The sequence below is a fragment of the Primulina tabacum genome, unplaced genomic scaffold (genome assembly GCF_025594145.1).
Source record: "Primulina tabacum isolate GXHZ01 unplaced genomic scaffold, ASM2559414v2 Contig1120, whole genome shotgun sequence".
Taxonomy (NCBI): Eukaryota; Viridiplantae; Streptophyta; class Magnoliopsida; order Lamiales; family Gesneriaceae; genus Primulina; species Primulina tabacum.
In genome coordinates, this window is record NW_027460109.1 from 1 (window position 1) to 27,822 (window position 27,822).

Below are 27,822 nucleotides of genomic sequence, written 5' to 3' on the forward strand. Positions count from 1 at the left end.
AATTTGGTCCAATGCAGTGCCCGAGCTACGTTGATTTCACATGTCTTATCTGGTCCCAATCGAGATTCAGATGATTTGAGCCAAAAAACGTCTGTCAACAAGTAATCAAAAATAGAAAAACACGAAAAAGGCGTGCAACACGAGGACTTCCGCGAGGGGGTCACCCATCCTAGTACTGCTCTCGCCCAAGCACACTTAACTTCGGAGTTCTGATGGGATTATGTGCATTAGTGCAGGTATGATCGCACACGACATTGAGTGGGATGTTTATTCTTATATCCCTCGAGTACGTGTGGAGCGGGCGGCGATGGACAACACGCAGCACTGCTCTCGCCCAATCAGAACCATGAAGTTAAGCGTTCTAGCGTGGTGGCAGAGCTAGGATGGGTGACCTCTCTGGGAAGTCCTCGTGTAGCGACCGTTTACGTAAATTTTGATAAAACAGTCGAAATAATTGTTTTTATTGAGTTAACAGTCTCCGGAGTAATCTACGTCATACCCTTCTGCATAGAATCGGCTCACGACAACAAAAATCGCTAAATGTTCCCAGAAAATAGAAAAAAAAATAAGAAGAAGAAAATAGCAAATGTAAAGCTATTATTATGCCTGTGATACGATAAAATGGAATCGGCATCGAATTTCGGTCTTCTTAAACGGATTTCTCGAGGAAACGGATGCTTAACAGAAGCGGAAAATCGCAAATTAGAAGGTCTTAGAGAAGGAATTCGGCTAAAATCTCGCCAGCTCATTGCGGAATAATGATTTTCGTTCGTTTGCCCGTTTAAAATCAAATTAGGCTACAATTTTTTCCAAATCTGGCAGTGCCCGGGCTACGTTGTTTTCACATGTCTTATCTGGTCCCGATCGAGATTCAGATGATTTGAGCTGAAAATCGTCTGTCAACAAGTAATCAAAAATAGAAAAACACGAAAAGGGGTGCAACACGAGGAATTCCAGGGGGTCACCCATCCTAGTACTGCTCTCGCCCAAGCACACTTAACTTAAGAGTTCTGATGGGATCCGTTGCATTAGTGCTGGTATGATCGCATTCCGACATTGAGTGGGAGTTTATTCTTATATCCCTCGAGTACGTTGGAGCGGGCGACGATGGACAAAACGCGGCTCCTGCCTATCGCCCAATAAGAACCATGAAGGTTAAGCGTTCTGGCGCGATGGTAGAGCTAGGATGGGTGACCTCCGGGAAGTCCTCGTGTCGCGACCGTTTCCGTAATTATGGATAAAACAGTCGAACTAATGTTTTTAATGAGTTAACCGTCTCCGTAGTATCTGCGTCATACCCTTCCGCACAGAACCGGCTCACGACAACAAAAATCGCTAAATGTTCCCAGAAAAATATAAACATAAGAAGAAGAAAATATCAAATGTAAAGCTATTTTTATGCCTGGTATACGATAAAATGGAACCGAATTGAATTTCGAACTTCCTAAGCGGATTTCTCGAGGGAAACATAAGCGTAACATAAGCGGAAAAATCGCAAATTAGAGGGTCTTGTAGAAGGAATTCGCTAAATCTCTCCAGCTTATTGCGGAGTAATGAGTCTCGTTCGTTTGCCCGTATACATCAAATTAGCCTACAATTTTGTCCAAATCCGGCAGTGCCGAGCTACGTTGATTTCAAATGTCTTATTGGTCCTGATCGAGATTCAGATGATTTGAGACGAAAAATTGTCTATCAACAAGTAATCAAAAATAGAAAAACACGAAAAGTGGTGCAACACGAGGACTTTCCAGGGGGTCACCCATCCTAGTACTGGTCTCGCCCAAGTAGGCTTAACTTCGGAGTTCTGATTGGATCCGGTTGCATTAGTGCAGGTACGATCGCACTCGACATTGAGTGGGATGATATTCTTATATCCCTCGAGTACGTTGGAGGGGGCTGCGATGGACAACACGCGGCACTGCGCTCGCCCAATGAGAACCATGAAGTTAAGCGTTCTAGCGCTGATGGCAGAGCTAGGATGGGTGACCTCCCGGGAAGTCCTCGTGTCGCTACCGTTTACGTAAATTATGGATAAAACAGTCGAAATAATTGTTTTTAATGAGTGTAAACCCGAATCCGGAGGTAAGTCGTACGTCCAGTACCTGCCTGCCACGAAAACCGGCTCACGAACAAACAAAAACTCGCTAAATTTCCCAGATAATAGTAAAAAAAAATAAGAAAGAAGAAAATTAGAGAATGTAAAGCCTATTTATGCACTGGGGGATACGATAAAATGAACCGGAAATCAGAATTCGAACATCCAAGCCGGATTTCTCGAGTGAAAACGTCAGCTTACACAGAAACGAAAAATCGCACAAACTTAGAGGGTCCTTAGAGTAGGCATACGGCTAAAAATCTCGCCAGCTCATTGACGGAGTAACGAGTCTCGTTCGTTTGGTGGCCCGTTTACAATCAAATTAGCCTACAATTTCTGCTCCGAATCCAGTAGTGCCCGAGCTACGTTGATTTTCACATGTCTTATCATAATCCGTGTCGAGATTCAGATGATTTGAGCCGAAAAATCGGTCTGTCAACAAGTCATCAAAAATTAGAAAAAACCGCGAAAAGGGATGCCACACGAGGACTTCTCAGGGCCAGGGGTCACCAATCCTAATATTGCTCTCCGCAAATTTGAGGGGACTTAGAGAAGGAATTCGGCCTAAAATCTTGCCATCTCATTGCGGAGTAACCAGTTCTCGTTCGTTTGCCCCATTTACAATCCAATTGAGCCTACAATTTTTCCTCCAAATCCGGCAGTGGCCCGAGCTGCGTTGATTTCACATTCCTTATTAGTCCCGATCGAGATTCAGATTATTTGAGCCAAACTCGATATGTCAACAAATAATCAAAATAGAAAAACACGAAATTGGGTGCGACACGAGGAATTCCCTAGGGGATCAGCCATCCTAGTACTGCTCTCACCCAAGCACGCTTAACTTCAGAGTTCTGATGAGATCCGGTGCATTAGTGCTGGTATGATCGCACCCGACATTGAGTGGGATGTTATTCTTATATCCCTCGAGTACATGTGGAACGGGAGGCGATGGACAACACGCGGAACTGCTCTCGTCCAATAAGAACCATGAAGTTAAGCGTTCTGGCGCGATGGCAGAGCTAGGATGGGTGACCACCCTGGGCAAGTCGTCGTGTCGCGACCGTTTACGAAAATATGGATAAAACAGTCGAAATAATTGTTTTTAATGAGTTAACTGTCTCCGGAGTAATCTTCATCATACACTTCCGCACAGAACCGGCTCACGACAACAAAAATCGCTAAATGTTCCAGAAAAAAATAGAAAAAAAAATAAGAAGAAGAAAATAGCGAATGTAAAGCTATTATTATGCCTGGGATACGATAAATAGAACCGAAATCGAATTTCGAACTTCCTAAGCAGATTCTTGAAGAAACGGAAGCTTAGCAGAAGCGGAAAAATCGAAAATTAGAGGGTCTTAGAGAACGAATTCGGCTAAACTCTCGCCAGGTCATTGCGGAGTAACGAGTCTCGTTCGTTTGCCCGTTTACAATCAAATTAGCCTACAATTTTGTCCAAATCCGGCAGTGCACGAGCTACGTTGATTTCACATGTCTTATCTGGTCTCGATCGAGATTCAGATGATTTGAGCCGAAAATCGTCTGTCAACAAGCAATCAAAAATAGAAAAAACACGAAAAGGGGTGCAACACAAGGACTTCCTGGGTCACCCATCCTAGTACTGCTCTTGCCCAAGCACGCTTAACTTCGGAGTTCTGATGGATCCGGTGCATTAGTGCTGGTATGATCGCAACCGACATTGAGTGGGATGTTTATTCTTATATCCCTCGAGTACGTGTGGAACGGGCGATGATGGACAAACACGCGGCACTGCTCTCGCCCAATCAGAACCATGAAGTTAAGCGTTCTGGGGCGAATGCAGAGCTAGGATGGGTGACCTCCCTGGGAAGTCCTCGTGTCGCGACCGTTTACGTAAATTATGGATAAAACAGTCAAAATACTTGTTTTTAATTAGTTAACCGTCTCTGTCTCTGGAGTAATCTGCGTCATACCCTTCCGCACAGAACCGGCTCATGACAACAAAAATCATAAAATGTTCCCAGAAAATAGAAAAAAAATAAGAAGGAGAAAATAGCAAATGTAAATCCGTTATTATTCCTAGGATACGATAAAATTGGAACCGGAATCGAATTTCGGACTTCCTAGGCGGATTTCTCGAGGAAACGGAAGCTTAACAGAAGCGTAAATTCGCAAATTAGAGGGTATTAGAGAAGAAAGTCGGCTAAAATCTTGCCAGCTCATTGCGGAGTAAGGAGTCTCGTTCGTTTGCCCGTTTACAATCAAATTAGCCTACAATTTTCTCCAAATCCGGCAGTGCCCGAGCTACGTTAATTTCTCATGTCTTATCTGGTCCCGATCGAGATTCAGATGATTTGTTCCAAAATCGTCTGTCAACAAGTAAACAAAAATAGAAAAACACGAAATGGGGTGCAACACGTGGAATTCCCTAGGGGTCAGCCATCCTAGTACTGCTCTCACCAAGCACGCTTAACTTCAGAGTTCTGATGGGATCCGGTGCATTAGTGCTAGTATGATCGCACCCGACATTGAGTGGGTTGTTTATTCTTATATCCCTCGAGTACGTGTGGAGCGGGCGGCAGATGGACAAAACGCGACACTGCTCTCGCCCAAACAGAACCATAAAGTTAAGCGTTCTGGCGCGATGGCAGAGCAAGGATGGGTGACCTCCCTCGAAAGTCCTCGTGTCGCGATCGTTTACGTAAATTATGGATAAAACAATCGAAATAATTGTTTTTAATGAGTTAACAGTCTCTGAAGTAATCTGCGTCATACCCTTCCGCACAGAACCGGCTCACGACAACAAAAATCGCTAAATGTTCCCAGAAAATAGAAAAAAGAAGAAGAAAATAGCGAATGTAAAGCTGTTATTATGCCTGGGATACGATAAAATGGAACCGGAATCGAATTTCGGACTTCCTAAACGGATTTCTCGAGGAAACGGAAGCTTAACAGAAGCGGAAAATCGCAAATTAGAGGGTCTTAGAGAAGGAATTCGGCTAAAATCTCGCCAGCTCATTGCAAAGTAATGAGTCTTGTTCGTTTGCCCGTTTACAATCAAATTATCCTACAATTTTGTCCAAATCCAGTAGTGCCCGAGCTACGTTGATTTCACATATCTTATTTAGTCCCGATAGAGATTCAGATTATTTGAGCCGAAAATCGTCTCTCAACAAGTAATCAAAAATAGAAAACACGAAAAGGGGTGCAACACGATGACTTCCAGGGGGTCACCCATCCTAGTACTGCTCTCGCCCAAGCACGCTTAACTACGGAGTTCTGATGGGATCCGGTGCATTAGTGCTGGTATGATCGCACCCGACATTGAGTGGGATGTTTATTCTTATATTCCTCGAGTACGTTTGGAACGGGCGGCGATGGACAACACGCGTCACTGCTCTCGCCCAATCAGAACCATGAAGTTAAGCGTTCTGGCGCTATGGCAGAGCTAGGATCGGTGACCTCCCTGGGCAGTACTCGTGTCGCGACTGTTTACGTAAATTATGGATAAAACAGTCGAAATAATTGTTTTTAATGAGTTAACCGTCTCCGGAGTAATCTGCGTCAAACTTTTCCGCACAGAACCGGCTTATGACAACAAAAATTGCTAAATTTTTCTAGAAAATAGAAAAAAAATAAGAAGAAGAAAATAGCGAATGTAAATCCGTTATTATGCCTGGGATACGATAAAATGGAACCGGAATCGAATTTCGAACTTCCTAAGCAGATTTCTCGAGAAAACAGAAGCTTAACAGAAGTGGAAAATCGCAAATTAAAGTGTCTCAGAGAAAGAATTCGGCTAAATCTCTCCACCTCATTGCGCAGTAATGAGTCTCGTTCGTAGCCCGTTTGCAATCAAATTAGCCTACAATATTGTCCAAATCCGGCAGCACCCGAGCTACGTTGATTTCTCATGTCTTATCTTGTCCCGATCGAGATTCAGATGATTTGAGCCGAAAATCGTCTGTCAACAAGTAATCAAAAATAGAAAAACACGAAAAAGGGTGCAACACGAGGACTTCCCAGGGGGTCACCCATCCTAGTACTGCTCTCGACCAAGCACGCTTAACTTCGGAGTTTTGATGGGATCCGGTGCATTAATTGTTTTTAATGAGTTAACCGTCTCCGGAGTAATCTGCGTCATACCCTACAGCAAAGGACCGGTTCACGACAACAAAAATCGCTAAATGTTCCAAAAATAAAAGGAAAAAAATAAGAAGAATAAAATAGCAAATGTAAAGCTATTATTATGCCTGGGATACGATAAAATGGAACCGGAATCGAATTTCGAACTTCCTAAGCGGATTTCTCGAGGAAACAGAAGCTTAACGGAAGCGTAAAATCGCAAATTAGAGGGTCTTAGAGAAGGAATTCTGCTAAAATCTCGCCAGCTCATTGCGGAGTAATGAGTCTCGTTCGTTTGCCCGTTTACAATCAAATTAGCCTACAATTTTGTCCAAACCCGGCAGTGCCCGAGATACGTTGATTTCACATGTCTTATCTGGTCCAGATCGAGATTCAGAAGATTTGAGCTGAAAATCGTCTGTCAACAAGTAATCAAAAATAGAAAAACACGAAAAGGCGTGCAACACGAGGACTTTCCAGAGGGCCACCCATCCTAGTACTGCTCTCGCCCAGGCACGCTTAACTTCGGAGTTCTGATGGGATCAGGTGCATTAGTGCTGGTATGATCGCACCCGACATTGAGTGGGATGTTTATTCTTATATCTTTCGAGTACGTGTGGAGCGGGCGGCGAGGAACAACACGCGGCACTGCTCTCGCCCAATCAGAACCATGAAGTTAAGCTTTGTGGCGCGATGGCAGAGCTAGGATGGGTGGACCTCCCTGGGCAGTCCTCGTGTCGCGACCGTTTACGTAAAATATGGATAAAACAGTTGAAATAATTGTTTTTAATAAGTTAACCCTCTCCGGAGTAATTTGCGTCATACTCTTCCGTAGAGAACTGGCTCACGATAACAAAAATCGCTAAATGTTCCCAGAAAATAGAAAAAAATAAGAAGAAGAAAATAGCGAATGTAAAGCTATTTTTATGCATGAGATACGATAAAATGGATCTGGAATCGAATTTCGAACTTCCTAAGCGGATTTCTCGAGAAAACGGAAGCTTAACAGAAGCGAAAAATCGCAAATTAGAGGGTCTTAGAGAAAGAATTCGGCTAAAATCTCGCCACCTCATTGCGGAGTAATGAGTCTCGTTCGGTTGCCCGTTTACAATCAAATTAGCCTACAATTTTGTCCAAACCCAGCACTGCCCGAGCTACGTTGATTTCACATGTTTTATCTTGTCCCGATCCAGATTTAGATGATTTTAGCCAAAAATCATCTGTCAACAAGTAATCAAAAATAGAAAAACACGAAAAGTGGTGTAACACAAGGACTTCCCAGGGGGTCACCCAACCTAGTACTGCTCTCGCCCAAGCAAGCTTAAATTCGGAGTTCTGATGGGATCCGGTGCATTAGTGCTGGTATGATCGCACCCGACATTGAGTGGGATGTTTATTCTTATATCCCTCGAGTACGTGTGGAGCGAGCGGCGATGGACAACACGCGGCAATGCTCTCGCCTATTCAGAATCATGAAGTTAAACGTTCTGGAGCGATGGCAGTGCTAGGATGGGTGACCTACCTGAGAAGTTCTTGTGTCGCGACCGTTTACATAAATTATGGCTAAAACAGTCGAAATAATTGTTTTTAATGAGTTAACCGTCTCCGAAGTAATTTGCATCATACCCTTCCGCACAGGAATCGAATTTCGAACTTCCTAAGCGGATTTCTCGAGGAAACAGAAGCTTAACAGAAGCGGAAAATCGCAAATTAGAGGGTCTTAGAGAAGCAATTCGGCTAAAATCTCGCCAGCTCATTGCAGAGTAATAAGTCTCGTTCGTTTGCCCGTTTACAATCAAATTAGCCTACAATTTTGTCCAAATCCTGCAGTGCCCGAGCTACGTTGATTTCACATGTCTTATCTGGTCCTGATCGAGATTCAGATGATTTGAGCCAAAAATCGTGTGTCAACAAGTAATCAAAAATAGAAAAACACGAAAAAGGGTGCAACACGAGGACTTCCCAAGGGGTCACCCATCCTAGTACTGCTCTCGACCAAGCACGCTTAACTTCGGAGTTCTGATGGAATCCGGTGCATTAGTACTGGTATGATCGCACCTGACATTGAGTGGGATGTTTATTCTTATATCCCTCGAGTATATGGGAATCGGGCGGCGATGGACAACACGCGGCACTGCTCTCGCCCAATCCGAACCATGAAGTTCGGAGTACTGATTGGATCCGGCGGTAACCCATCCTAGCACGCTTAAGTTCGGAGTTCTGATTGGATCCGGTGCATTAGTGCTGGTATGATCGCACCCGACATTGTGTGGGATGTTTATTATTATATCCCTCGAGTACGTGTGGAGCTGGCGGCGATGGACAACACGCGGCACTGCTCTCGCCCAATCCGAACCATGAAGTTAAGCGTTCTGGCGCGATGGCAGAGCTAGGATGGGTGACCTCCCTGGGCAGTCCTCGTGTCGCGACCGTTTACGTAAAATATGGATATAATAGTCGAAATAATTGTTTTTAATGAGTTAAACGTGTCCGGAGTAATCTGCGTCATACCCTTCCGCACAGAAGCGGCTCACGACAACAAAAATCGCTTAATGTTTCCAAAAATAGAAAAAATTAGAAGAAGAAAATAGCGAATGTAAAGCTATTATTATGCTTGGGATACGATAAAATAGAACCGGAATCGAATTTCGGACTTCCTAAACGGATTTCTTGAGGAAGCGCAAGCTTAACTGAAGCGGAAAATCGCAAATTAGAGGGTCTTAGAGAAAGAATTCGGCTTAAATCTCGCCAGCTCATTGCAGAGTAATGAGTCTCGTTCGCTTGCCCGTTAACAATAAAATTAGGCTACAATTTTGTCCAAATCCGGCAGTGCCCGAGCTACGTTGATTCACATGTCTTATCTGGTCTCGATCGAGATTCAGATGATTTGAGCCGAAAATCGTCTGTCAACAAGTAATCAAAAATAGAAAAATACGAAAAGGGGTGCAACACGAGGTATTTCCAGGGGGCCACCCATCCTAGTACTGCTCTCGCCCAGGCACGCTTAACTTCGGAGTTCTGATGGGATCCGGTGCATTAGTGCTGGTATGATCGCACCCGACATTGAGTGGGATGTTTATTCTTATATCTTTCGAGTACGTGTGGAGCGGGCGGCAAGGGACAACACGCGGCACTGCTCTCCGCCCAATCAGAACCTTGAAGTTAAGCTTTCTGGCGCGATGGCAGAGCTACGATGGGTGACCTCCCTGGGCAGTCCTCGTGTCGCGACCGTTTACGTAAAATATGGCTAAAACAGTCGAAATAATTGTTTTTAATGTGTTAATCGTCTCTGGAGTAATCTGCGTCATACCCTTCCGCACAGAAGCGGCTCACGACAACAAAAATCGCTTAATGTTCCAAGAAAATAGAAAAAAATAAGAAGAAAAAAATAGCAAATGTAAAGCTATTATTAATCCTGGATACGATAAAATAGAACCGGAATCGAATTTCGGACTTCCTAAACGGATTTCTCGAGGAAGTGCAAGCTTAACTGAAGCAGAAAATCACAAATTAGAGGGCCTTAGAGAAAAAATTCGGATTAAATCTCGCCAGCTCATTGCGGAGTAATGAGTCTCGTTCGCTTGCCCGTTACCAATAAAATTAGGCTACAATTTTGTCCAAATCCGGCAGTGCCCGAGCCACGTTGATTCACATGTCTTATCTGGTCTCGATCGAGATTCAGATGATTTGAGCCGAAAATCGTCTGTCAACAAGTAATCAAAAATAGAAAAACACGAAAAGGGGTGCAACACGAGGACTTCCCAAGGGATCACCCATCCTAGTACTTCTCTCGTCCAAGCACGCTTAACTTTGGAGTTCTGATGGGATCCGATGCATTAGTGCGGGTATGATCGCACCTGACATTGAGTGGGATGTTTATTCTTATATTTCTCGAATACCTGTGGAGCGGGCGGGATGGACAACACGCGGCTTTGTTCTCGCCCAATCAGAACCATGAAGTTAAGCAATCTGGCGCGATGGCAGAGCTAGGATGGGTGACCTCCCTAGGCGTTCCTCGTGTCGCGACCGTTTACGTAAATTATTAATAAAACAGTCGAAATAATTGTTTTTAATGAGTTAACCGTCTTCGGAGTAATCTGCGTCATACCCTTCTGCACAGAACCGGCTCTCGACAACAAAAATCGCTAAATGTTCTCAGAAAATAAAAAAAAAATAAGAAGAAGAAAATAGCGAATGTAAAGCTATTATTATACCTGGGATACGATAAAATGGAACCGGACTCGAATTTCGAACTTCCTAAGCGGATTTCTCGAGGAAACGGAAGCTTAACAGAAGTGGAAAATCGCAAATTAGAGGGTCTTCGAGAAAGAATTCGGTTAAACTCTCGCCTGCTCATTGCGGAGTAATGAGTCTCGTTCGTTTGCCCGTTTACAATCAAATTAGGCTAAAAATTTGTCCAAATCCGGCAGTGCCCGAGCTACGTTGATTTCACATGTTTTATCTGGTCCCGATCGAGATTCAGAGGATTTGAGCCAAAAATCGTCTGTCTACAAGTAATCAAAAATAGAAAAACACGAAAAGGGGTGCAACACGAGGACTTCCCAGGGGGTCACCCATCCTAGTACTGGTCTCGCCCAAGCACGTTTAACTTCGGAGTTCTGACGGGATCCGTTGCATTAGTGCTGGTATGATCGCACCGGACATTGAGTGGGATGTTTATTCTTATATCCCTCGAGTACGTGTGGAGCTGGCGGCGATGGAGAACACGCGGCACTGCTCTCGCCCAATCAGAACCATGAAGTTAAGCGTTCTGGCGCGATGGCAGAGCCAGGATGGGTGACCTCCCTTAGCAGTCCTCGTGTCGCGACCGTTTACGTAAATTAAGGCTAAAACAATCGAAAAAATTGTTTTTAATGAGTTAACCATCTCCAGAGTAATCTGCATCATACCCTTTTTGCACAGAACCGGCTCACAAACAACAAAAGTCGCTAAATATTTCCAGAAAATAGAAAAAAAATTAGAAGAAGAAAACAAGGAATGTAAAGCAATTATTATGCCTGGGATATGATAAAATGGAACCAGAATCGAATTTCGAACTTCCTAAGCGAATTTCTCGTAGAAACGGAAGCTTAACAGAAGCGGAAAATTGAAAATTAGAGGGTCTTAGAGAAATAATTCGGCCTAAACTCTCGCCAACTCATTGCGGAGTATGAGTCTTGTTCGTTTGCCCGTTTACAATCTATTAGGCTACAATTTTGTCCAAATCCGGCAGTGCCCGAGCTACGTGGATTTCACATTCTTATCTGGTCCCGATCGAGATTCAGATGATTTGAACGGAAAATCATCTGTCATCAATTAATCAAAAATAAAAAACTCGAAAAGGGGTGCAACACGAGGACTTCCCAATGAGTCACCCATTCTAGTACTGCTCGCCCAAGCGCGCTTAACTTCGGAGTTCTGATGGGATCCAGTGCATTAGTGCTGGTATGATCGCATCCGACATTGAGTGGGATGTTTATTCTTATATCACTCGAGTACGTGTGGAACGGGCGGCGATGGACAAAACGCGGCACTGCTCTCGCCCAATCAGAACCATGAAGTTAAGCGTTCTGGCGTGATGGCAGAGCTAGGGTGGGTGACCGCCCGGGAAGTCCTCGGATCGCGACTGTTTACGTAAATTATGGCTAAAACAGTCGAAATAATTGTTTTTAATGAGTTAACCGTCTCCGGAGTTATCTGCGTCATACCCTTCCGCACAGAACTGGCTCACGACAACAAAAATTTCTAAATTTTTCCAGAAAATAGAAAAAAATAAGAATAAGAAAATAGCGAATGTAAAGCTATTATTATGCCTAGGATACTATAAAATGGAACCGGAATCAAATTTCGAACTTTCTAAGCGGATTTCTCGAGGCAACGGAATCTTAACAGAAGCTTAAAATCGCAAATTAGAGGGTCTTAGAGAAGGAATTCGGCTGTATTCTCGCCAGCTCATTGCGGAGTAATGAATCTCGTTTGTTTGCCCGTTTACAATCTAATTAGGCTACAATTTTGTCCAAATCAGGCAGTGCCCGAGCTACGTTGATTTCACATTTTTATCTTGTCCCGATCGAGATTCAGATGATTTGAGCCGAAAATCGTCTGTCAACAAGTAATTAAGAATAGAAAAACACGAAAAGGGGTGCAACACGAGGACTTTCTAGGGGGCCACCCATCCTAGTACTCTCGCCCAAGCACGCTTAACTTCAGCCGAAAATCGTCTGTCAACAAGTAATCAAAAATAGAAAACACACGAAATGGGTGCATCACGAAGACATCCCAGGGGGTCACCCATCCTAGTACTGCTCTCGCCCAGGCACGCTTAACTTCGGAGTTCTGACGTGATCCGGTGCATTAGTGCTGGTATGATCGCACCAGACATTGAGTGGATGTTTATTCTTATATCCCTCGAGTACGTGTGGATGTGGGCGGCGATGGACAACACGCGGCAGTGCTCTCTCCCAATCAGAACCATGAATTTAAGCGTTCTGGCGAGATGGCAGAGCTAGGATGGGGTGACCTCCTTGAGCAGTCCTCGTGTCACGACCCGTTTACGTAAATTAAGGCTAAAAAATCGAAATAATTGTTTTTATGAGTTAACGTCTCTAGGAGTAATCTGCATCATACCTTCCGCACAGAACCGGCTCACGACAACAAAAGTTGCTAGAATGTTCACAGAAAATAGAAAAAAAAATAAGAAGAAGGAAAACAACGAATGTAAGCAATTATCATGCCTGTGATAGGATAAAATGGAACCAGAATCGAATTTCGAACTTCCTAAGCTGATTTCTCGTGTAAACGGAAGCTTAACAGAAGCGGAAAATCGCAAATTAGAGGGTCTTAGAGAAGGAATTCGGCTAAAATCTCGCCAGCTCATTGCGGAGTAAAGAGTCTCGTTCGTTTGCCCGTTTATAATCAAATTAGGCTACAATTTTGTCCAAATCCGGCAGTGCCCGAGCTACGTGGATTTCACATTCTTATCTGGTCCCGATCGAGATTCAGATGATTTGAACCGAAAATCAACTGTCATCAATTAATCAAAAATAGAAAAACTCGAAAAGGGGTTCAACACGAGGACTTCCCAATGAGTCACCCATTCTAGTACTGCTCTCGCCCAAGCACGCTTAACTTCGGAGTTCTAATGGGATCCAGTGCATTAGTGCCGGTATGATCGCATCCGACATTGAGTTGGATGATTATTATATCCCTCGAGTACGTGTGGAACGGGCGGCGATGGACAAAAAGCGGCAATGCTCTCGCCCAATCAGAACCATGAAGTTAAGCGTTCTTGCGTGATGGCCAGAAGCTAGGTGTGGTGACCGCCCGGGAAGTCCTCGTGATCGCGACTGTTTACGTAAATTTTGGCTTAAAACAGTCGAAATAATGTTTTTAATGAGTTAACGTCTCGGAGTTATCTGCGTCATACCCTTCCGCACAGAACTGGCTCACGACAACAAAAATTTCTAAATTTTTCTAGAAAATAGAAAAAAATACGAATAAGAAAATAGCGAATGTAAATCTATTAGTATGCCTAGGATACTATAAAATGGAAACGGAATCAAATTTCGAACTTTCTAAGCGGATTTCTCGAAGAAGGAACGGAATCTTAACAGAAGCTTACAATCGCAAATCAGAGGGTCTTAGAGAAGGAATTCGGCTGTAATTCTCGCCAGCTCATTGCGGAGTAATGAATCTCGTTCGGTTTGCCAGTTTACAATCAAATCTAGCTCCAATTTTGTCCAAATACGGCAGTGCCCGAGCTACGTTGATTTCACAGTCTTATCTTGTCCCGATCGAGATTCAGATGATTTGAGCTGAAAATCGTCTGTCAACAAGTAATCAAGAATAGAAAAAACACGAAAAGGGGTGCAACACGAGGAATTCCCAATGGGTCATCCATCCTAGTACTGCTCTCGCCCAAGCACGCTTAACTTTGGAGTTCTGATGGGATCCGGTGCATTAGTGCTGGTATGATCGCACCCGACATTGAGTGTGATGTTTATTCTTATATCCCTCGAGTACGTGTGGAGCGGGCGGCGATGGACAACATGCGGCACTGCTCTCACCCAATCAGAACCATGAAGTTAAGCGTCCTGGCGCGATGGCAGAACGAGGATGGGTGACCTCCCTGGGCAGTCCTCGTGTCGGGACCGTTTACGTAAATTATGGATTAAAAAGTCGAAATAATTGTTTTAATGAGTTAACCGTCTCCAGAGTAATCTTCGTCATACCCATCCGCACAGAACGGCTCACGACAACAAAAATCACTAAATGTTCCAGAAAATAGAAAAAAAAAAGAAGAAGAAATAGCGAAATGTACAGCCTATTTTATTCCTTAGGATACGATACAATGGAACCGGAATGCGAATTTTCCAACGTCCTATGCGGATTTTTCGAGGAACGGAAGCTTACAGAAAGCGAAAAAATCGCAAATTAGAGGGTCTTAGAGATGATATTTCGGCTCTACAACTCTCGCCACCTCACTTGGGAGTAAGGAGTCTCGTTCGTTTGCCCGTTTACAATCACATTAGGCCTTTACAATTTTTTCCAAATCCGGCAGTGCCCGAGCTACGTTGCTTTCACATGTTTTTCTCTGGTCCCGATCGAGATTGATTCAGTGATTTGAGACGGAATAGATTGATCAACAAGTAATAAAACCTCCACAACACGGAAAAAGGGTGAACAACGAGGACTTCCCCAGGGGGTCCACCCATCCTAGTACTGCTCTCGCCCAGCACGGTTATACTTTCGAAGTTCTGATGGGATCCGATGCATTAGTGCTGGTATGATCGCACCCGACATTGAGTGGGATGTTTATTCTTATATCCCTCGAGTACGTGTGGAGCTGCGGCGATGGACAACACGGCGGCACTGCTCTCACCCAATCAGAACCATGAAGTTAACGTTCTGGCGCGATGGCAGAGCTAGGATGGGTGACCTCCCTGAGGCAGTCCTCGTGTCGCTGACCGTTTACGTAAATTATGGCTAAAACAGTCGAAATAATTGTTTTTAATGAGTTAACCGTCTCTAGAGTAATCTGCATCATACCCTTCCGCACAGAACCGGCTCACGACAACAAAAGTTGCTAAATGTTCACAGAAAATAGAAAAAAAATAAGAAGAAGAAAACAACGAATGTAAAGCAATTATCATGCCTGGGATAGGATAAAATGGAACCAGAATCGAATTTCGAACTTCCTAAGCTGATTTCTCGTGTAAACGGAAGCTTAACAGAAGCGGAAAATCGCAAATTAGAGGGTCTTAGAGAAGGAATTCGGCTAAATTCTCGCCAGCTCATTGCGGAGTAAAGAGTCTCGTTCGTTTGCCCGTTTATAATCAAATTAGGCTACAATTTTGTCCAAATCCGGCAGTGCCCGAGCTACGTGGATTTCACATTCTTATCTGGTCCCGATCGAGATTCAGATGATTTGAACCGAAAATCAACTGTCATCAATTAATCAAAAATAGAAAAACTCGAAAAGGGGTGCAACACGAGGACTTCCCAATGAGTCACCCATTCTAGTACTGCTCTCGCCCAAGCACGCTTAACTTCGGAGTTCTGATGGGATCCAGTGCATTAGTGCCGGTATGATCGCATCCGACATTGAGTGGGATGTTTATTCTTATATCCCTCGAGTACGAGTGGAACGGGCGGCGATGGACAAAACGCGGCACTGCTCTCGCCCAATCAGAACCATGAAGTTAAGCGTTCTGGCGTGATGGCAGAGCTAGGGTGGGTGACCGCCCGGGAAGTCCTCGGATCGCGACTGTTTACGTAAATTTTGGCTAAAACAGTCGAAATAATTGTTTTTAATGAGTTAACCGTCTCCGGAGTTATCTGCGTCATACCCTTCCGCACAGAACTGGCTCACGACAACAAAAATTTCTAAATTTTTTCTAGAAAATAGAAAAAAATAAGAATAAGAAAATAGCGAATGTAAAGCTATTATTATGCCTAGGATACTATAAAATGGAACCGGAATCAAATTTCGAACTTTCTAAGCGGATTTCTCGAGGTAAACGGAATCTTAACAGAAGCTTAAAATCGCAAATAAGAGGGTCTTAGAGAAGGAATTCGGCTGTATTCTCGCCAGCTCATTGCGGAGTAATGAATCTCGTTCGTTTGCCCGTTTACAATCAAATTAGACTACAATTTTGTCCAAATACGGCAGTGCCCGAGCTACGTTGATTTCACATGTCTTATCTTGTCCCGATCGAGATTCAGATGATTTGAGCTGAAAATCGTCTGTCAACAAGTAATCAAGAATAGAAAAACACGAAAAGGGGTGCAACACGAGGAATTCCCAATGGGTCATCCATCCTAGTACTGCTCTCGCCCAAGCACGCTTAACTTTGGAGTTCTGATGGGATCCGGTGCATTAGTGCTGGTATGATCGCACCCGACATTGAGTGTGATGTTTATTCTTATATCCCTCGAGTACGTGTGGAGCGGGCGGCGATGGACAACATGCGGCACTGCTCTCACCCAATCAGAACCCTGAAGTTAAGCGTCCTGGCGCGATGGCAGAACGAGGATGGGTGACCTCCCTGGGCAGTCCTCGTGTCGGGACCGTTTACGTAAATTATGGATTAAAAGTCGAAATAATTTTTTTTAATGAGTTAACCGTCTCCAGAGTAATCTTCGTCATACCCATCCGCACAGAACCGGCTCACGACAACAAAAATCACTAAATGTTCCCAGAAAATAGAAAAAAAAAAAGAAGAAGAAATAGCGAATGTAAAGCTATTTTTATTCCTAGGATACGATAAAATGGAACCGGAATCGAATTTCAAACGTCCTATGCGGATTTTTCGAGGAAACGGAAGCTTAACAGAAGCGAAAAATCGCAAATTAGAGGGTCTTAGAGATGATATTCGGCTAAACTCTCGCCACCTCATTGCGGAGTAAGGAGTCTCGTTCGTTTGCCCGTTTACAATCAAATTAGGCTACAATTTTTTCCAAATCCGGCAGTGCCCGAGCTACGTTGATTTCACATGTTTTATCTGGTCCCGATCGAGATTCAGATGATTTGAGCCGAAAATAGTATGTCAACAAGTAATAAAACCTACAAAACACGAAAAAGGGTGAAACACGAGGACTTCCCAGGGGGTCACCCATCCTAGTACTGCTCTCGCCCAAGCACGGTTAACTTCGAAGTTCTGATGGGAATCCGATGCATTAGTGCTGGTATGATCCCACCCGACATTGAGTGGGATGTTTATTCTTATATCCCTCGAGTACGTGTGGAGCGGGCGATGGACAACAGGCGGCACTGCTCTCACCCAATCAAAACCATGAAGTCAAGCGCGATGGCAGAGCTAGGATGGGTGACCTCCCTGGGCAGTCCTCGTGTTGTGACCGTTTACGTAAATTATGGATAAAACAGTCGAAATAATTGTTTTTAATGAGTTAACCGTCTCCGAAGTAATCTGCGTCATACCATTCTGCACAGAATCGGCTCACGACAACAAAAATCGCTAAATGTTCCCAGAAAATAGAAAAAAAAATAAGAAGAAGAAATAGCGAATGTAAAGCTATTATTATTCTTAGGATACGATAAAATGGAATCGGAATCGAATTTCAAACTTCCTATGCGGATTTCTCGAGGAAACGGAAGCTTAACAGAAGCGAAAAATAGCAAATTAGAGGGTCTTAGAGAAGGAATTCGGCTAAACTCTCGCCAGCTCATTGCGGAGTGAGGAGTGTCGTTCGTTTGCCCGTTTACAATCAAATTAGGCTACAATTTTGTCCAAATCCGGCAATACCCGAGCTACGTTGATTTCACATGTTTTATCTAGTCCTGATCGAGATTCAGATGATTTGAGCCGAAATTCGTCTGTCAACAAGTAATTAAAATGGAAAAACACAAAAAAGGGTGCAACACGAGGACTTCCTAGGGGGTCACCCATCCTAGTACTGCTCTCGCCCATGCACGCTTAACTTCAGCCGAAAATCTTCTGTCAACAAGTAATCAAAAATAGAAAAACACGAAAAGGGATGCATCACAAGGACATTCCAGGGGGTCACCCATCCTAGTACTGCTCTCGCCCAAGCACGCTTAACTTCGGAGTTCTGATGGGATGCGGTGCATTATTGCTGGTATGATCGCACCCGACATTGAGTGGGATGTTTATTCTTATATCCTTCGAGTACATGTGGAAGCGAACGATGGACAACACGCGGCACTGTTCTCACCCAATTAGAACCATGAAGTGAAGCAACCTGGCGCGAAGGCGGAGCTAGGATTGGTGACCTCCCTGGGCAGTCCTCGTGTCGCAATCGTTTACGTAAATTATGGATAAAACAGTAGAAATAATTGTTTTTAATGAGTTAACCGTCTCCGGAGTAATCTGCTTCACACCTTTCCGTATAGAACTGGCTCACGATAACAAAAATCGCTAAATGTTCCCAGAAAATAGAAAAAAAAATAAGAAGAAGAAAATAACGAATGTAAAGCTATTATTATGTTTGGGATACGATAAAATGGAACCAGAATCGAATTTGGAACTTCCTAAGCGGATTTCCCGAGGAAACGGAAGCTTAACAGAAGCGGAAAATGACAAATTAGAGAGTCTTAGAGAAAGAATTCGGCTAAACTCTCGTCAGCTCATTGCAGAGTAATGAATCTCGTTCGTTTGCCCGTTTACAATCTAATTAGGCTAAAATTTTGTCCAAATCCGGCAGTGCCCGAGCTACGTTGATTTCATATGTTTTATCTGGTCCTGATCGAGATTCAGATGATTTGAGCCGAAATTCGTCTGTCAACAAGTAATTAAAAATGGAAAAACGCGAAAAGGGGTGCAACACGAGGACTTCCTAGGGGGTAACCCATCCTAGTACTGCTCTCGCCCAAGCACGCTTAATTTCAGCCGAAAATCTTCTGTCAACAAGTAATCAAAAATAGAAAAAACACGAAAAGGGATGCATCACGAGGACATTCCAGGGGGTCACCCATCCTAGTACTGCTCTCGCCTAAGCACGCTTAACTTCGGAGTTCTGAAGGGATCCGATGCATTATTGCTGGTATGATCGCACCGAACAAGAGTGGGATGTTTATTCTTTTATCCCTCGAGTACGTGTGGAGCGGGCGGCGATGGACAACACGCGGCACTGCTCTGGCCCAATCATAACCATGAAGTTAAGCGTTCTGGCGCGATGGCAGAGGTAGGATGGGTGACCTCCCTGGGCATTCCTCGTGTCGCGACCGTTTACGTAACTTATGGCTAAAACAGTCGAAATAATTGTTTTTAATGAGTTACCCATCTCCTGAATAATCTGCGTCGTACCCTTCCGCACAAAACCGGCTCACGACAACAAAAATCGCTAAATGTTCCCAGAAAATAGAAAAAAAAAGAAGAAGAAAATGGAACCGTAATAGAATTTCAGACTTCCTAAATGGATTTCTCGAGGAAACGGAAGCTTAACAGAAGCGGAAATCGCAAATTTGAGGGTCTTTGAGAAGGAATTCGGCTAAAATCTTGCCAGCTCATTGCGGAGTAATAAGTCTCTTTCGTTTGCCCGTTTACAATCAAATTAGGCTACAATTTTGTCCAAATCCGACAGTGCCCGAGCCACGTTGATTTCACATGTCTTATCTGGTCCCGATCGAGATTCAAATGATTTGAGCCGAAAATCGTCTGTCAACAAGTAATCAAAAATAGAAAAATACGAAAAAGAGTGTAACATAAAGACTTCCCAGGGGTCACCCATCCTAGTACTGCTCTCGCCGAAGCACGCTTAACTTCGGAGTTCTGACGGGATCCGTTGCATTAGTGCTGGTATGATCGCACCGACATTGAGTGGGATGTTTATTCTTATATCCCTCGAGTACGTGTGGAGCAAGCGGTGATGGACAACACGTGGCACTGCTCTCGCCCAATCAGAACAATGAAGTTAAGCGTTCTGGCGCGATGACAGAGCTAGGATGGGTGACCTCCCTGGGCATTCCTCGTGTCGCGATCGTTTACGTAACTTATGGCTAAAACAGTCGAAATAATTGTTTTTAATGAGTTACCCATCTCCTAAATAATCTGCGTCGTACCCTTCCGCACAAAACCGGCTCACGACAACAAAAATCGCTAAATGTTCCCAGAAAATAGAAAAAAAAAGAAGAAGAAAATGGAACCGTAATAGAATTTCAGACTTCCTAAATGGATTTCTCGAGGAAACGGAAGCTTAACAGAAGCGGAAATCGCAAATTTGAGGGTCTTTGAGAAGGAATTCGGCTAAAATCTTGCCAGCTCATTGCGGAGTAATAAGTCTCTTTCGTTTGCCCGTTTACAATCAAATTAGGCTACAATTTTGTCCAAATCCGACAGTGCCCGAGCCACGTTGATTTCACATGTCTTATCTGGTCCCGATCGAGATTCAAATGATTTGAGCCGAAAATCGTCTGTCAACAAGTAATCAAAAATAGAAAAATACGAAAAAGGGTGTAACACGAGGACTTCCCAGGGGTCACCCATCCTAGTACTGCTCTCGCCGAAGCACGCTTAACTTCGTAGTTCTGATGGGATCCGGTGCTTTAGTGCTGGTATGATCGCACCCGACATTGAGTGGGATGTTTATTCTTATATCCCTCGAGTACGTGTGGAGCAAGCGGTGATGGACAACATGCGGCACTGCTCTCGCCCAATAAGAACAATGAAGTTAACCGTTCTGGCGCGATGGCAGAGCTAGGATGGGTGACCTCCCTGAGCAGTCCTCGTGTCGCGACCGTTTACGTAAATTAAGGCTAAAACAATCGAAATAATTTTTTTTAATGAGTTAACCGTCTCCATAGTAATCTGCATCATACCCTTCCGCACAGAACCGGCTCACGACAACCAAAATCGCTAAATGTTCCAAGAAAATAGAAAAAAAATAAGAAGAAGAAAATAACGAATGTAAAGCTATTATTATGCCTGGGATACAATAAAATGAAACCAGAATCTAATTTCAAACTTCCTAAGCGGATTTCTCGAGGAAACGGAAGTTTAACAGAAGCGGAAAATTTCAAATTAGAGGGTCTTAAAGAAAGAATTCGGCTAAACTCTCGCTAGCTCATTGCGGAGGAACGAGTCTCGTTCGTTTGCCCGTTTACAATCTAATTAGGCTACAATTTTGTCCAAATCCAGCAGTGCCCGTGCTACATTGATATCACATGTTTTATCTGGTCCTGATCGAGATTCAGATGATTTGAGCCGAAATTCGTCTGTCAACAAGTAATTAAAAATGGAAAAACACGAAAAGGGGTGCAACACGAGGACTTCCTAGGGGGTCACCCATCCTAGTACTGCTCTCGTCCAAGCACGCTTAACTTCAGCCGAAAATCGTCTGTCAACAAGTAATCAAAAATAGAAAAACACGAAAAAAGGTTAAACACGAGGACTTCCCAGGGGGACACCCATCCTAGTACTGCTCTCGCCCAGGCACGCTTAACTTCGCAGTTCTGATGGGGTCCGATGCATTAGTGCTAGTATGATCGCATCCGACATTTTGTGGGATGTTTATTCTTATATCGTTCGAGTACATGTGGAGCGGGCGGCGATGGACAACACGCGGCACTGCTCTCGCCCAATCAGAACCATGAAGTTAAGCGTTCTGGCGCGATGACAGAACTAGGATGGGTGACCTTCCTGAGCAGTCCTCATGTCGCGACCGTTTATGTAAATTAAGGATAAAACAATCGAAATAATTGTTTTTAATGTGTTAACCGTCTCCAGAGTAATCTGCATCATACCCTTCCGCACAGAACCGGCTCACGACAACAAAAATCGCTTAATGTTCCCAGAAAACAGAAAAAAAAAAAGAAGAAGAAAATAACGAATGTAAAGCTATTATTATGCCTGGGATACGATAAAATAGAACCGAAATCGAATTTCGAACTTCCTAAGCAGATTTCTTGAAGAAACGGAAGCTTAGCAGAAGCGGAAAATCGAAAATTAGAGGGTCTTAGAGAACGAATTCGGCTAAACTCTCGCCAGGTCATTGCGGAGTAACGAGTCTCGTTCGTTTGCCCGTTTACAATCAAATTAGCCTACAATTTTGTCCAAATCCGGCAGTGCCCGAGCTACGTTGATTTCACATGTTTTATCTGTTCCTGATCGAGATTCAGATGATTTGAGCCGAAATTCGTCGGTCAACAAGCATTAAAAATGAAAAAACACGAAAAGGGGTGCAACACGAGGACTTCCTAGGGGGTCACCCATCCTAGTACTGTTCTCGCCAAAGCACGCTTAACTTCAGCCAAAAATCGTCTGTCAACAAGTAATCAAAAATATAAAAAGACGAAAAAGGGTGAATCACGAGGACATCCCAGGAGGTCACCCAACCTAGTACTGCTCTCGCCCAAGCACGCTTAACTTCGGAGTTCTGATAGGATCCGGTGCATTTTAACTGGTATGATTGCACCCGACATTGAGTGGGATGTTTATTCTTACATCCTTCGAGTACGTGTGGAGCGGGCGGCGATGGAAAACATGCGGCACTGCACTCGCACAATCAGAACCACGAAGTTAAGCGTTCTGGCGCGATGACCGAGCTAGGATGGGTGACCTCCCTGGGCATTCCTCGTGTCGCGACCGTTTACGTAAACTATGGCTAAAACAGTCGAAATAATTGTTTTTAATGAGTTAACCATCTCAAGAATAATCTGCATCATACCCTTCTACACAAAACCGGCTCACGACAAAAAAAATCGCTAAATGTTCCTAGAAAATAGAAAAAAAAATAAAAAGAAGAAAATAGCGAATGTAAAGCTATTATTATGCCTAAGATACGATAAAATGGAACAGGAATCAAATTTCAAACTTCCTATGAGTATTTCTCGAGGAAACGAAAGTTTATAAGAAGCGGAAAATCGAAAATTAGAGCGTCATAGAGAAGGAATTCGGCTAAACTCTCGCCAGCTCATTGCGGAGTAAGGAATCTCGTTCGTTTGCCCGTTTACAATCAAATTAGACTAAAATTTTTTCCAAATCCGGCAGTGCCCGAGCAACGTTGATTTCAGATGTTTTATCTGGTCCCGATCGAGATTCAGATGATTTGAGCCGAAAATCGTCTGTCAACAAGTAATCAAAAATAGAAAAACACAAAAAGGGGTGCAACACGAGGACTTTCCAGGGGGTAGCCCATCCTAGCACTGCTCTCGCCCAAGCACGCTTAACTTCGGAGTTCTGATGGGATCCGGTGCATTAGTGCTGGTATGATCGTACCCGACATTGAGTGGGATGTTTATTCTTATATCCTTCGAGTACATGTGGAGCGGGCGGCGATGGACAACACGCGGCACTGCTCTCGCCCAATCAGAACAATGAAGTTAACCGTTCTGGCGCGATGGCAGAGCTAGGATGGGTGACCTTCCTGAGCAGTCCTTGTGTCGCGATCGTTTACGTAAATTAAGGCTAAAACAATCGAAATAATTATTTTTAATGAGTTAACCATCTCCAGAATAATCTGCGTCGTACTCTTCTGCACAAAACCGGCTCACGACAACAAAAATCGCTAAATGTTAGCAGAAAATAGAAAAAAATAAGAAGAAGAAAATAACGAATGTAAAGCTATTATTATGCCTGGGATATGATAAATAGAACCAAAATCGAATTTCAAACTTCCTAAGCGGATTTCTCGAGGAAACGGAAGTTCAACAGAAGCGGAAAATTGCAAATTAGAGGGTCTTAGAGAAAGAATTCGGCTAAACTCTCGCTAGCTCATTGCGGAGTAATGAGTCTCGTTCGTTTGCCCGTTTACAATCTAATTAGGCAACAATTTTGTCCAAATTCGGGTGTGGGGGATCAGACGCTAATCATGTTTCTTAATCATCATTGGGACTAATTAATCAATTATAAAACAGGGTCTAAATTTTTTTTAAAATGCGGAACATAAGGAAAGAAAACGTATATACATCTCAGTATAAAAGTACAAGTCCTGTACCACATACATTTATTCAACTAAGGTTTAACAGCTAATATCAAGTGTCCAACCCTATCTCTAATCCAAGTCGGAGCCTCCACTCTAATCACGATCTTTCCTCATCTCCTCGACCCTGAGCCTGTCCCACCTGTTGTCATGCACACATACAAAACAAGACAACAGCCGGATAACTCCGGTGAGAATAAATCCCTGTATAAACAATGTAAACATGCAATCATATAAAAACATATACAAAAGCATATAACAAATATCATTCACATGCAGCCAATCAACAAACATGTATGATATCAAAACTGTAAATCAACTAGTCGTATCAGACTTGACTCAAACAACGCGTCGTCTCAGACTTGACTCATTCCTAATCTAGGGATCCCGGTTTTGAATATTGAGAATTATATCGAATCTCAGTCGATAGGAATGACCCAACCCTAAACGGCATCGATATAATTCCTATATCCAGTTGTCTGGGCGAAACAGCCGCAGAATTGACGAATCATTCAAGGATTAAGCGAATCAGCCAATAATTAGACGAATCAGTCAGGGACTAGGCGAATCATCGATGACTAGGCGAATCAGCCAGTAGCTAGGCAACTCAGCCGATAGCTAGACGAATCAGTCTATGACTAAACGAATCAGTAGTCAAAACATGCAGTGGCTATAAATCAATAGACTACAAACATCAATCTCATTAACTACAAATATCAATGCAGTAAACTAGGTATGTGATTTAGGAAACTCGAGTCAAACCTCACTCGAGTTGTGCAATCCCAACTCACATTAATTTATACCTTTCTTTTCTGTCACTCTGACTCTGTCAAAGTCTCGAACTCAAAGCCTGACAATATCAATCTGGCAATAACAATATCGAGGAGTATAATATCATACATTGCTCCAATCAAATCTGTTCTGCTCAATACTCAATCTAATTCACTATCGATGCATAACGGTACAATATCGGTATACCCAACAATACAATATTAGTAAGATATCACTTCAATATCTCATAATCGAATTCAAAATCGGACGGGCGGAACGTTCACAAATCACAAATCTATACGCTAAAAGGCGTAAGGATTTCTTAGAGAAATCCTCGACTCTTCCTGCTAAATTCTGAAGAAGGAAACTTATATATATATATTATATATATATATATATATCTCATGCATGTAAAGATATGTGTCCCATTCTCCCTGATTTTCAGTCGGCGCTCGGGCAGTTATAAACTACGCTCGGGCGCCGAACACTCTGCCCGGTACTCGGCTTGTTATCCATTGGCGCTCGGGCGGTAATTTTCTACCGCTCGGGCGCCACAGGTTCTGCCCGAATAGTATTCTTATTGAACACTGGCGCTCGGGCGGTCATTTCCTACCGCTCGGGCGCCAACAGTTCTGTCCAATATTGTACTTTAATATGTTTTGCCCAATCTGGTCACGAATGGCCCGGCTATAATCACCTCAATTCTTAATCAATATCTAAGATTAACAGAATCAAAATCTCGGGCATTACACCGGGAGTGCCCGTGCTACGTTGATTCACATGTTTTATCTGGTCTGATCGAGATTCAGATGATTTGAGCCGAAATTCGTCTGTCAACAAGTAATCAAAAATACAATAACACGAGAAAAGGGGTTCACACGAGGACTTCCTAGTGGGGTCACCCATCCTAGTACTGCTCTCGCCGAAGCACGCTTAACTTCGGAGTTCTGATGGGATCCGGTGCATTAGTGCTCGTATGATCGCACCCGACATTGAGTGGGATGTTTATTCTTATATCCCTCGAGTACGTGTGGAGCGGGCGCCGCTGGACAACACGGGCACTGCTCTCGTCCAATCAGACCATGAAGTTAAGCGGTTCTGGCGCGATGAAGAGCTAGGATGGGTGACCTCCCTGGGCATTCCTCGTGTCGCGACCGTTTACGTAACTTAGGGCTAAAACAGTCGAAATAATTGTTTTTAATGAGTTAACCATCTCCAGAATAATCTGCGTCGTACTCTTCTGCACAAAACCGGCTCACGACAACAAAAATCGCTAAATGTTCCCAGAAAATAGAAAAAAAAAAGAAGAAGAAAATAGCGAATGTAAAGCTATTATTATGCCTAGGATACGATAAAATGGAACCGGAATCGAATTTCAGACTTCCTAAAGAATTTCTCGAGGAAACGGAAGCTTAACAGAAGCGGAAAATCGCAAATTTGAGGGTCTTAGAGAAGGAATTCGGCTAAAATCTCGCCAGCTCATTGCAGAGTAATGAGTCTCTTTCGTTTGCCCGTTTACAATCAAATTAGGCTACAATTTTGTCCAAATCCGGTAGTGCCCGAGCTACGTTGATTTCACATGTCTTATCTGGTCCCGATCGAGATTCAGATGATTTGAGTCGAAAATCGTCTGTCAACAAGTAATCAAAAATAGAAAAACACGAAAAGGGCTGCAACACGAGGACTTCCCAGGGGGTCACCATTCCTAGTACTTCTCTCGCCCTAGCACGCTTAACTTCAGAGTTCTGATGGGATCCGATGCATTAGTGCTGGTATGATCGCACCCGACATTGAGTGGGATGTTTTTTTATATCCCTCGAGTACGTGTGGAGCGGGCGGCGTTGGACAACATGCGGCACTGCTCTCGCCCAATCAGAACCATGAAGTTAAGCGTTCTGGCGCGATGGCAGAGCTAGGATGGGTGACCTCCCTGGGCAGTCCTCGTGTCGCGACCATTTACGTAAATTAAGGCTAAAACAGTAGAAATAATTGTTTTTAATGAGTTAACCGTCTCCAGAGTAATCTGCATCATACCCTTCCGCACGACAAAAAATTGTTAAAGGTTCCCAGAAAATAGCAAAAAATAAGAAGAAGAAATAGCGAATGTAAAGCTATTATTATGCCTACGATACGATAAAATGGAACCGGAATCAAATTTTGAACTTCCTAAGCGGATTTCTCGAGGAAACGGAAGCTTAACAGAAGCTGAAAATCACAAATTAGAGGGTCTTAGAGAAGGAATTTGGCTAAAATCTCGCCACCTCGTTGCGGAGTAATAAGTTTCGTTCGTTTTCCCGTTTACAATCAAATTAGGCTACAATTTTGTCTAAATCCGGCAGTGCCCGAGCTACGTTGATTTCACATGTCTTATCTGGTCCCGATCGAGATTCCAATGATTTGAGCCAAAAATCGTCTGTCAACAAGTAATCAAAAATAGAAAAACACGAAAAGGGGTGCAACAGGAGGACTTCCCAGGGGGGGTCACCCTTCCTAGTACTTCTCTAGCCCTAGCACGCTTAACTTCGGAGTTCTGATGGGATCCGATGCATTAGTGCTGGTATGATCGCACCCGACATTGAGTGGGATGTTTATATTTATATCCCTCGAGTACGTGTGGAGCGGGCGACGTTGGACAACATGCGGCACTGCTCTCGCCCAATCAGAACCATGAAGTTAAGCGTTCTGGCGCGATGGCAGAGCTAGGATGGGTGACCTCCCTGGGCAGTCCTCGTGTCGCGACCATTTACGTAAATTAAGGCTAAAACAGTCGAAATAATTGTTTTTAATGAGATAACCATCTTCGGAGTAATCAGCGTCATTCCCTTCCGCACAGAACCGGCTCACGACAACAAAAATCGCTAAATGTTCCCAAAATAGAAAAAAATAAGAAGAATAAAATAACGAATGTAAAGCTATTATTATACTTGGGATACGATAAAATGGAACCGAAATCGAAT

General features: G+C 43.6%; 23 non-coding genes and 7 pseudogenes across 23 annotated transcripts; all 30 read right to left on the bottom strand.

Moving 5' to 3' along the window:
- Positions 1-129: 129 nt before the first annotated feature.
- On the bottom strand, positions 130-250 carry LOC142535730 (5S ribosomal RNA; annotated as a pseudogene).
- A 683-nt stretch (positions 251-933) lies between these two features.
- Positions 934-1,051, bottom strand: LOC142535728 (5S ribosomal RNA). The gene has a single exon (XR_012817735.1). It is a non-coding gene; the product is annotated as a 5S ribosomal RNA (ribosomal RNA).
- A 675-nt stretch (positions 1,052-1,726) lies between these two features.
- On the bottom strand, positions 1,727-1,846 carry LOC142535735 (5S ribosomal RNA; annotated as a pseudogene).
- Positions 1,847-2,867: 1,021 nt separating this feature from the next.
- Positions 2,868-2,987, bottom strand: LOC142535722 (5S ribosomal RNA). The gene has a single exon (XR_012817729.1). It is a non-coding gene; the product is annotated as a 5S ribosomal RNA (ribosomal RNA).
- Positions 2,988-3,672: 685 nt separating this feature from the next.
- On the bottom strand, positions 3,673-3,787 carry LOC142535726 (5S ribosomal RNA). The gene has a single exon (XR_012817733.1). It is a non-coding gene; the product is annotated as a 5S ribosomal RNA (ribosomal RNA).
- Positions 3,788-4,477: 690 nt separating this feature from the next.
- On the bottom strand, positions 4,478-4,595 carry LOC142535723 (5S ribosomal RNA). The gene has a single exon (XR_012817730.1). It is a non-coding gene; the product is annotated as a 5S ribosomal RNA (ribosomal RNA).
- Positions 4,596-5,273: 678 nt separating this feature from the next.
- On the bottom strand, positions 5,274-5,391 carry LOC142535711 (5S ribosomal RNA). Its single transcript, XR_012817718.1, has one exon. It is a non-coding gene; the product is annotated as a 5S ribosomal RNA (ribosomal RNA).
- A 1,260-nt stretch (positions 5,392-6,651) lies between these two features.
- On the bottom strand, positions 6,652-6,770 carry LOC142535712 (5S ribosomal RNA). Its single transcript, XR_012817719.1, has one exon. It is a non-coding gene; the product is annotated as a 5S ribosomal RNA (ribosomal RNA).
- A 683-nt stretch (positions 6,771-7,453) lies between these two features.
- LOC142535716 (5S ribosomal RNA) lies at positions 7,454-7,572 on the bottom strand. Its single transcript, XR_012817723.1, has one exon. It is a non-coding gene; the product is annotated as a 5S ribosomal RNA (ribosomal RNA).
- Positions 7,573-8,137: 565 nt separating this feature from the next.
- LOC142535738 (5S ribosomal RNA) lies at positions 8,138-8,256 on the bottom strand. Its single transcript, XR_012817737.1, has one exon. It is a non-coding gene; the product is annotated as a 5S ribosomal RNA (ribosomal RNA).
- An 880-nt stretch (positions 8,257-9,136) lies between these two features.
- Positions 9,137-9,255, bottom strand: LOC142535709 (5S ribosomal RNA). Its single transcript, XR_012817716.1, has one exon. It is a non-coding gene; the product is annotated as a 5S ribosomal RNA (ribosomal RNA).
- A 681-nt stretch (positions 9,256-9,936) lies between these two features.
- LOC142535713 (5S ribosomal RNA) lies at positions 9,937-10,055 on the bottom strand. The gene has a single exon (XR_012817720.1). It is a non-coding gene; the product is annotated as a 5S ribosomal RNA (ribosomal RNA).
- A 682-nt stretch (positions 10,056-10,737) lies between these two features.
- LOC142535739 (5S ribosomal RNA) lies at positions 10,738-10,856 on the bottom strand. Its single transcript, XR_012817738.1, has one exon. It is a non-coding gene; the product is annotated as a 5S ribosomal RNA (ribosomal RNA).
- Positions 10,857-11,538: 682 nt separating this feature from the next.
- Positions 11,539-11,655, bottom strand: LOC142535724 (5S ribosomal RNA). The gene has a single exon (XR_012817731.1). It is a non-coding gene; the product is annotated as a 5S ribosomal RNA (ribosomal RNA).
- Positions 11,656-12,454: 799 nt separating this feature from the next.
- LOC142535719 (5S ribosomal RNA) lies at positions 12,455-12,573 on the bottom strand. Its single transcript, XR_012817726.1, has one exon. It is a non-coding gene; the product is annotated as a 5S ribosomal RNA (ribosomal RNA).
- A 683-nt stretch (positions 12,574-13,256) lies between these two features.
- On the bottom strand, positions 13,257-13,375 carry LOC142535717 (5S ribosomal RNA). Its single transcript, XR_012817724.1, has one exon. It is a non-coding gene; the product is annotated as a 5S ribosomal RNA (ribosomal RNA).
- A 684-nt stretch (positions 13,376-14,059) lies between these two features.
- Positions 14,060-14,178, bottom strand: LOC142535720 (5S ribosomal RNA). The gene has a single exon (XR_012817727.1). It is a non-coding gene; the product is annotated as a 5S ribosomal RNA (ribosomal RNA).
- Positions 14,179-15,676: 1,498 nt separating this feature from the next.
- On the bottom strand, positions 15,677-15,795 carry LOC142535710 (5S ribosomal RNA). The gene has a single exon (XR_012817717.1). It is a non-coding gene; the product is annotated as a 5S ribosomal RNA (ribosomal RNA).
- Positions 15,796-16,478: 683 nt separating this feature from the next.
- LOC142535732 (5S ribosomal RNA) lies at positions 16,479-16,597 on the bottom strand. The gene has a single exon (XR_012817736.1). It is a non-coding gene; the product is annotated as a 5S ribosomal RNA (ribosomal RNA).
- A 680-nt stretch (positions 16,598-17,277) lies between these two features.
- On the bottom strand, positions 17,278-17,397 carry LOC142535718 (5S ribosomal RNA). The gene has a single exon (XR_012817725.1). It is a non-coding gene; the product is annotated as a 5S ribosomal RNA (ribosomal RNA).
- Positions 17,398-18,190: 793 nt separating this feature from the next.
- On the bottom strand, positions 18,191-18,309 carry LOC142535729 (5S ribosomal RNA; annotated as a pseudogene).
- An 805-nt stretch (positions 18,310-19,114) lies between these two features.
- Positions 19,115-19,233, bottom strand: LOC142535734 (5S ribosomal RNA; annotated as a pseudogene).
- A 637-nt stretch (positions 19,234-19,870) lies between these two features.
- LOC142535736 (5S ribosomal RNA) lies at positions 19,871-19,988 on the bottom strand (annotated as a pseudogene).
- A 637-nt stretch (positions 19,989-20,625) lies between these two features.
- Positions 20,626-20,743, bottom strand: LOC142535721 (5S ribosomal RNA). Its single transcript, XR_012817728.1, has one exon. It is a non-coding gene; the product is annotated as a 5S ribosomal RNA (ribosomal RNA).
- An 806-nt stretch (positions 20,744-21,549) lies between these two features.
- LOC142535737 (5S ribosomal RNA) lies at positions 21,550-21,667 on the bottom strand (annotated as a pseudogene).
- An 804-nt stretch (positions 21,668-22,471) lies between these two features.
- Positions 22,472-22,590, bottom strand: LOC142535733 (5S ribosomal RNA; annotated as a pseudogene).
- A 684-nt stretch (positions 22,591-23,274) lies between these two features.
- On the bottom strand, positions 23,275-23,393 carry LOC142535714 (5S ribosomal RNA). The gene has a single exon (XR_012817721.1). It is a non-coding gene; the product is annotated as a 5S ribosomal RNA (ribosomal RNA).
- Positions 23,394-25,734: 2,341 nt separating this feature from the next.
- On the bottom strand, positions 25,735-25,853 carry LOC142535727 (5S ribosomal RNA). Its single transcript, XR_012817734.1, has one exon. It is a non-coding gene; the product is annotated as a 5S ribosomal RNA (ribosomal RNA).
- A 679-nt stretch (positions 25,854-26,532) lies between these two features.
- Positions 26,533-26,651, bottom strand: LOC142535715 (5S ribosomal RNA). Its single transcript, XR_012817722.1, has one exon. It is a non-coding gene; the product is annotated as a 5S ribosomal RNA (ribosomal RNA).
- Positions 26,652-27,315: 664 nt separating this feature from the next.
- On the bottom strand, positions 27,316-27,436 carry LOC142535725 (5S ribosomal RNA). The gene has a single exon (XR_012817732.1). It is a non-coding gene; the product is annotated as a 5S ribosomal RNA (ribosomal RNA).
- Between the last annotated feature and the right edge of the window lie 386 nt (positions 27,437-27,822).